The sequence below is a fragment of the Ornithodoros turicata genome, chromosome 2 (genome assembly GCF_037126465.1).
Source record: "Ornithodoros turicata isolate Travis chromosome 2, ASM3712646v1, whole genome shotgun sequence".
Classification (NCBI taxonomy): Eukaryota; Metazoa; Arthropoda; class Arachnida; order Ixodida; family Argasidae; genus Ornithodoros; species Ornithodoros turicata.
The window spans coordinates 56,119,152-56,127,976 of record NC_088202.1 but is presented as its reverse complement, the minus strand read 5'-3'; positions in this window follow the sequence as shown (position 1 = coordinate 56,127,976).

Here is an 8,825-nt window from a genome sequence, read left to right as displayed (position 1 = left end):
ATGTGTTGCATTTCGATAACCATGTTGCAATAAATCAGTGACAACATTCGCGATGTAGAGTGCTTGCAAATGATGCTGCTTCCGCAGTGTGTAGTTAATATGAGCAATGGCACGAGCGAGAAGGTCCACGATGTCTGCAGAGATGTAGTTGAATTCGGTGTTGACGAGCTCACAAATTCACTTATCTGTCCCAGGAATCCATCTGGAAACGTTCTTTTGACAGGCGTAGATCCGACGCACCATCTCCAGCAGTGGCCCCGGAGATATCCCTCCTATATCGCCAAAGCCCGCCATGTCCATGACGTAGGGCAAAGCAGTGATGACGAGCTCGTTACGGGGACTCTCCTTGTCGAAACATTCATTCTCCACTTCTTCCCAAGAAGTGTGGATGCGGGGACAAGTTTGTAAAGCGCGGTAGGTGAACATTTGAACGTATTGGTCAGAATGATGCCATGAGCACAGTGCGTGCTCCCTTTGTAGAGCGTTTTCAAATAAACACGTGCAAAGAAACGAGAGTGAAACCGAAACGGAGAAGCAACCCATTGCCGCGAGGAGCGCGCGCGCATGTGTAGCGCTCCTAGCGCTCGTGGTAGCGCTAACAGCACTAATTGCCGCGGCGCTTGCGTCAGTCGGCCGCTGGCTCTCGTGGAGAGGACGTGCGGTCGGTCGCTCCGCCATCTGCGCGTCAATTGAGCCTTGGCTGTCAACGAGAGCGGACGCTCCTTCGCCGCGGGGCAAAAGGTGAGTGATTTTCCGTAGCCTTTTTCCTGATGTTTGCGCATTTTTACCGCACTGATGTTAAGCCTTTTCTTCTTGTTGTCGCATGTTTAGCATTTGCCATAGCGATTAGGCCTTTTCCCCGCATAACAGGACTTGTTTGGCAGTGACTTCCACACTGTTGAGTTTTGTAGTGTTGTACGTCTTAAGCCTTTTCTGTGTGCTGTCGCGCGTTTAGCAGTGTTCACCCTGCGCCCAGCATTTTGTGGTTGTTGTGGTATCGTTGAAATTATGCATCCACCACCTTCCCTCACAATTCCACACTTTATTCTCTTTTTCTTGTCCATGACGATGAGCATGCCCAAAGCTCACGTATAATGTGGTACGTCGTTCTCGTTTGCCGGGTAACAGACAGGAGCAGGACATTGACGTGTACTTCAGCGTAGAGGCGGCTCCTGCTGTTCGAGAGATGCCAGTGGATGTATTTTTGCGCCTCCCTGAGGAGCTTGCACTTCAGGGGCGACATATGCACTGTCCAAAACAGTTGCATTGTCGTCAGTAGGCCACCAAGAGCAGCTGAAAGAGGACGGTTCATCCGGTTGTACTTGGCCTTCTGGTGGCTTCAGCTCATCATAAAATGGGGTAAACTTCGACGAATGTCATACCCTGCTGTCTTCCAGCAAGAAAGAGTGGTCCCCGGGATTATTCTCAAAGGTGTACAAAAATTTGGCGTCCTTTCTTTCGGCGACGTGGTAGGCGCACTGGAACATAGTCTCCTGGGGTGAACTGACGGAACCTTGCGGACCGCTTGTTGTCCGTGTAGACTTTTCACTTATTCTGTTTCGACGACACACGTGCCTTGACCCTTGACATGTCAGGTGTTCGTGAGGGCTTTTGAAGTCCTACCACGTTGATACACATTCGCAAATTGCGGCCGTGCAGAACCACTGCCGGTGAGACACCTGTTGTAGCGTGTGGTGTGCTTCTGCAGACGGCGAGATGCTCAAGCACTGTGAGTTTGACGTCTTTGCGCTGTACTGTTGCAACTCGTATGGTGTCCTTGAGCACCCTGTTGAAATGCTCAACTTGACCATTGGCTTGTGAATAGCAGACAGATACTGTCGTGTGCTGAATACCTCATTCTCGCAGGAAGGCTTCAAACTGTGTCGAAACAAACTGTGGACCGTTGTCTGTGACTATCTCATCGGGATAGCCTTCACGACTGAATACATGCATAAGAAATGCTTCCACTGTAGATGTTGTAACAGCTGGCGCAAATGAAATTTCTGGCCATTTGCTATGGTGACCCATAAGCTTTATGGCATAATGGCACAAAGGAGGAGAGTCCTCGAACGGTCCAACAATGTCCAGTCCCAGTTTTGACCATGGTGTAACTGGAAACAGTACTGGGTGCAAAGGTGCAGATGTAACCTTGGCAGATTTGTCAGCAGACTGACAGATAAAGCAATCATGCACCATCTTTTCCACTTGGGCATCCATCCAGGGCCACCAGTACAAATCCTTGAGCCGCTGCTTTATGCGCGCAATTCCAGGGTGCGTCTCGTGTGCCATCTCAAGCAGCCTGGAAGTTAACGTACGCAGGACCACTGAACGTTCGCCGTGATGCCTAAGCCCATTCACAACTGAAAGTTCACATCTGCAGCGATGGTACGGACCCATTGCGGGAGCTGGGTGAGCATGTCGCGACCAAGTCGCTTCTTCAAGTGCACTGACAACCTCGCTGATTTCTGGACCAAGCAAAATAGCCTCTTGTAATTCTTCCTTTGAAATGGCGCTGCAGATGGTGCAGACAATTTCTTCGTCAACATCATGTGACTGTAACGGTACTCTTGACAGGGTATCTGCAACATAAATCTCGGCTCCCTTCTTGTACTCGGCAGTGAAACTGTAGTACACCAGTCGTGCGGACCATCTCGATATGCGAAGAGGGTGATGTCCAGAGCCTTGTGTGCCAAGCAAGGTTACTAACACTTGATGGCCGGTACGTAGAGTAAAGGGGCGTCCCCACAAGCAAACATGCGAATGCTCACATGTCCACATGCAAGCAAGTGCTTCGCACTCACCAACAGAGTGTTTCCTCTCCAACGAAGGTAAAGTACGGGAAGCAAAAGCGACTGTGCGAACTTCCTCCCCTGTAACTTGTTGCAGAACGGCACACAAGCCGTATGATGAAGCATCTGTGATCTTTTTTTTTTAAATTTCGTGTTAGCGCCGCGAAGCAACTGTGGCTATGAGCGGCGTATAGACGTGGACAGATGAAGAGAGGACAGCAGGAAGGTGTGGGGAACAGGGGGGTTAGTATGCGTCCTGGGCCGGACTTCAAGGGGAACTGTGCCGACATTCATCTGGAAAGTCTTCGGAAAACCCAGGGAAAACCGCAGACAGCACAGCCGGTGACAGGATCCGAACCCGTGTCACCTCCCAGTCTCAGCGTGGAAAGCGATCACTCTAACCACTATGCCACGGGAGCTGGTGCATCTGTGATCACGACCACTGTAAGATGTACATCGAACATGTGTCGAACTTTCACTTTGTTAAAGCTTTGACCTGCCCTGGAAGTCCACTCAAAAGTTTCCCCATCTCGCAGGAGTTCACGCATTGGTTCCACCAGCTCGGCAAAGTGAGGGATAAACTTGGAGTAGTACCCACGTAATCCCAGAAAAGAATGATGTCACTTTAAATCTGTAGGTGCGGGAGCCCTTTGTAGCACTTGAATAGCATATGTTTGAGGTAGCAGTCCATGGGCACTTAGGACATGTCCAAGAAAAGTGAGCTCGGAGACGTCAAAGACGCACTTGTGATTCAATTCCAGACCTTCTGCTGGCAAGCACTGGAGTACATGACGAAGGTTATTGTTGTATTCTTGCGAACGACCGTAAACAATGATGTCATCTATGTAGAAGAGAACTCCTTTGCAGCCTTGAAGTATGAGAGACATCATTTGTTGAAATGCTGAAGGAGCAGAAGCAAGTCCGAAGCATACTCGCTTAAAACGGAAGAGTCCCTCGTGAGTAATAAATGCGGTTAGTCCCTGCTACAGTAAAGCCCCGTTAACTCGAAGTCATAAAAAACGGGAAACATTCGAGATCAGCGTGGATTCGAGATAAGCGAATTACCGAAATTTTCTGTGTAGACTCCGCATATTGCTTGACGTTTGCATGCCGATGTTCGTCTGGCAAAAACGAAGCAGAAAGAAAACTATGAACGATCACAAACACGCACAAGACACGAAAGTACGCAGCGCATGGCGTTCAAAACAGGAAGCAGGTGACTATGGGAGAAACAATTTATTGCTGTCCAAATCATTGGGCACCAAAAAATTATGTTATACACGTCCGTTTCGCGTTCACGCTTGGTCCGAGAAAGGCATCTTTGAGCTGTTTCACGCACCTCACGAGTTTTTCGTCCCCACTACTAAATCCCACCTTGTTACGCAGCAGACGTAGCAACTCCCGCGTTTCCGACGATGTGGGGATCTCACGAGGTTCCTCGTCCTCGTCGTCCTTGGTGATGGTACCCAAGCTGTACCGCCAATTTCGGCGTCAGTCATGTCGCCGACCACTTGGACATCGTAGTCGTTGAAATCAACGTCGCACCCTTCCGCTTCGTCTGCTTCGTCAGTGAGACAGCAGACCTGTTTGCACAATTCGCCTCAGTCTGTCAGCTCCTCCACTTCTGGCACTGGCACTGCCAGGGAACGGGAGAACCCAGCATGCGCAAAACAATTGGCAATCGACGCTGGATGAACAGTCCTCTAGGCGTGGTCGACCAGGTGGACTGCACCCAGAAGATCAACTTCATATTTCTTGCCATTGTCGTAAGAAAGCAAAATTCGACGGAGAAGGTCCTTCCTGTATAGCTTCCGTGCGATTTCGATCACACCTTGATCCATTGGCTAAAGGATCAATGTCGATGGGATCAATGTCGATCAACCTTGAGGATCGTTCGAGGCGGGATAATCTTATTTTCCACGGTATTGTTGATATGGAATCGGAAACATGGAAGCAAACTGAAGATAAATTGATCGCGGTGCTAAACGAAAAGATAGGTCTATCGCTTACTCCCGAGGCCTTCGAACGCGTACACAGACTTGGCTCCTTTCACTCAGCGAAATCGCGCCCCATTATAGCAAAGTTTTCAACATTTAAAAGTCGCGAACTTGTTTTTCAAGCCAGAGCAACAATTAGAACGAGTGGCTTTACGGTTTCTGAAGATTTCTGTGAGTCTACACGGCTCGCGAGAAAGAAGTTAATAGAATACGGTAAACAGACTGGTCTACCATTCAGACTTCGTTACAATAGGCTATACGTTAATAACAAGTGTTACCAATATGATGTCCATGCGAGTGCCGTTCGTGAGGTCAGTACCCATGTGTTTGCCTCGACCTCTAGTGGTTCTAATACAAACCACACGCCACATTCTCGTACTCACTCCAACCCACAATACTCGCCACCCACCACCCGTTCTGCAATGAACGCCAGTGCCTCTTCTGCATAGCAATTTTTGCCACCTTTGAGCACCTCTGTTCCTAAAAAATTTTCTGTTATGTACACTAACATTAGATCACTTTGGAAACATCGCGGTGAATTGTGTTCCTTTATAGATTCCTGTGAAGCTGACATTGTTTTGCTCACTGAAACTTGGCTTTCAGCAAAAGTGTCCAACCATGAGTTGTTTCAATGTTGTAAAAATTTTATAGTGTATCGTGCAGACCGAGGTCACAGGGCAGGTGGAGGCGTCCTAATCGCGATATCTGATAAAATCTCATCCTCTGTTGTGAACATCCCTACCAATCTTGAAATATTATGGGTATGTGTAACTTCCAATTTCAAGCGTCTCATCCTTGGCATCTGTTATCGGTCTCCTTCATCTTGCTCATCATTTGTGGATGATTTGCATGACGCTCTCAACATTGTTGTAAACAGATTTCCTACATATGCAGTTTTGTTAGTGGGCGATTTTAACTATCCCTATATTACCTGGCATCCTCATATAGAAATTTCCCCAATGTCTCGCGAATGTGACGCGTTTGTTAATGTTTGCAGAGATTTCAATCTTTATCAGCTGATTGATGGCCCAACAAGGATTACAACTTCTTGTGCAAATACACTAGACCTTGTTCTGACCACAGAGCCCGACATCGTTTCAGATATAACCATTGTACCTGGGCTAAGTGATCATTCAATCATTCACTTCTACCTTAATTTCCCAGCGCCACAGTCGCAGAAAAGTATTAAATATATAAGGAATTACAAGAAAGCGGATTTCACCACAATTAATAGCGAGTTATGCTCTTTTTTGGACACCTTTGTGCACGACTTTTACTCTCGTTCTGTGGAATGTAATTGGACACTTTTTAAAAACAAAGTTGCTGTACTCGTCGAGAGGTACATACCTCGCGTGAGACTGTCCTGTCAGTCACGCTCCCCTTGGTACAATACAGCGCTCCGAAGGCTTTGCAATAAAAAGAAGCGACTTTTCCGCGCCGCAAAATTTACTCAGGACGTCCTCAAGTGGGATAGATACCATGCGGCTGCCTCAGAATATAAGAAGGCTGCGGAAGAAGTTAAATCCCGTTTTTACAGCTTGTCTCTTCCCCACATGCTTAGGACTAATCCACGTCAATTTTGGAATCTTGTCAATAAAGACAAAAATCGGGACTCTTTCATTGCTCTGCGTAACTCATCCGGTGATGACTTAACTAATTCTCAGTGTGCTGAGGCATTCAATAATGCTTTTGTAAGCTCCTTCTCTAGCTCCACTGTATTTTCTTATCCCCCCCTGCTACCTACCAATTACATTCCTATGGACCCAATTGTATTTGACTGTCGTGGTGTTGAAAGTATTATTGACTCTCTGAAGATCTCATCCAGTTGTGGTACTGACTTCATAACATCTAAATTTTTAAAGAATACGTCATGTTATTCATCGCTTATTCTGTCAATGATTTTCAAGCAGTCTCTTGAACAAGGATTGTTGCCTAACGACTGGAAAGTTGGGAAGGTAGTTCCCCTTCATAAGCACGGTGATAAAAGCTCTCCACTTAACTACCGTCCCATCTCATTAACTAGCATTCCTTGCAAGGTTATGGAGCATATCATATGTACACATTTATTTCAGTTTCTTGATTCTAACTCTTTTTTTCATGACAGCCAACATGGGTTTCGTAAATCATTTTCCTGTGAAACTCAGCTCGTATGTTTTTTACACGACTTGAGTTCGAACCTTGACAGTGGATTCCAGACTGACTGTATTTTTCTTGATTTCTCTAAAGCATTCGACAAGGTTTCTCACAGATTACTACTTCATAAACTAAGTACACTCAATATTGACACATACGTCCTATCTTGGATTCATTCTTTTTTGCTTGACCGCAGCCAATATGTCACAGTTAACGACACGAATTCTAGCTTAACATCTGTACTATCCGGTGTGCCACAAGGTTCAGTCCTCGGTCCCCTTCTCTTCCTAATCTATATTAACGACATGCCGCAATCTGTACTGTCTTCATCTGTTCGCTTATTCGCAGACGACTGTGTCGTTTACAGGAAAGTTTCTCACATCTCAGATATTACCCTATTACAATCAGATCTAGATAACATAATAACATGGTGCAAGACATGGCATATGGAACTTAATATCGGTAAGTGCAAACACATGCGAATTTCTCGGAACTTCGAACGTCATCCTCTGTATCTACTAGAGAACGTCCCACTTGAGCAAGTTCAGTGTTATAAGTACTTGGGGGTCCTTATCACTAGTGACCTCTCATGGCATGCTCACATTAATTATATAACAAATAATGCCCATCGTACTCTTGGTTACGTCAGACGTAATTTTAGTCAAGCACCACTGGACCTCAAGCTAACGCTCTATAAATCTGTCGTTAGGCCCAAACTTGAATACGCAGCCTCGGTTTGGGATCCGGGTTTGAGCGTACTTGTAGATTCTATTGAAAACATACAGAGGAGAGCAGTTCGCTTTATCTGCGGTAACTATCATCAACGGTCCAGTGTATCTTCTATGAAATCCACACTCCATCTTCCCGACCTCGCCATACGTCGTAAAATTGCCCGCATATGCCTCTTTCACAAAATATATTATTACAACGGTCAGCTACGTAACCACTTTTTACTTTCTCCCACATATATTTCCCATCGCACTAGCCATCAACAAAAAGTAGGAATTCCTAGATGTTCTACTAAAGGCTTTTCAGACTCATTTTTTCCACGCACATCGATCGACTGGAACTGCCTTCCCGGCTCCCTGACGGCTACCTCTTCGTCTCAGTTGTTTAAAAATGCGGTATGTGTGCACTATTCGAGTGATTGACTGCTGTGTGAAATGCCAACCTTTAGTGTCTTTCATTTATGTGCTATGCTCAATAACCATTCTGTACACCACTCCCCTCTGAAATGCGTATGCCCTGAGGGTAAAATAAATAAATAAATAAATAAATAAATGTCAGGTTTGGTGGCAGAAACTCCACCAGGTCGCTTCCAAGTTGTCGATCTTGCCATGTCCCGGGCAATTGTCCACAATAAACAAGACCTTCCGCTTGTTTTTAGCCATCTTGTGGTCGAGAACGCAGACGTAATCCTCGAAGATTGCAGCCGTCATCCATGCTGCTTTGTTTGACTTGTATATGACATCTTTCGGCAGCCATGAAATTTTGGAAGCACACAGGATTCTTCGATTTGCCAATGATGAGAAGAGGCAATTTCTCTTCGCCGGTTGCGTTCGCTCCAAACAGAATCGTAATCCGGTCCTTCCGCTGCTTTGCACCCGTGGATGCGTCTCCCTTCATCGTGTAGGTCCGTCTCGGCAGCATCTTATAGAAGAGGGCGGCCTCATCTAGATTAAAAACGTCTCTGTCACTGTAGATCTTCTGCAGTTCGGCGAGTCTGTGGGTACGCCAGTTTAGGGCGGTCTCACCGTCGGCCGCCTTGCCTTCCCCATGTAGCGTCTTCGAGACCACGTTGTTCCTTTTCTTGAACCTGTTCAACCATCCATTGCTCACAGCGAAGTCGGTGTATCCCTTTTGTAGAGCTAGGCACTCAGCTTTCTCCACCATCATTGCACCAGAC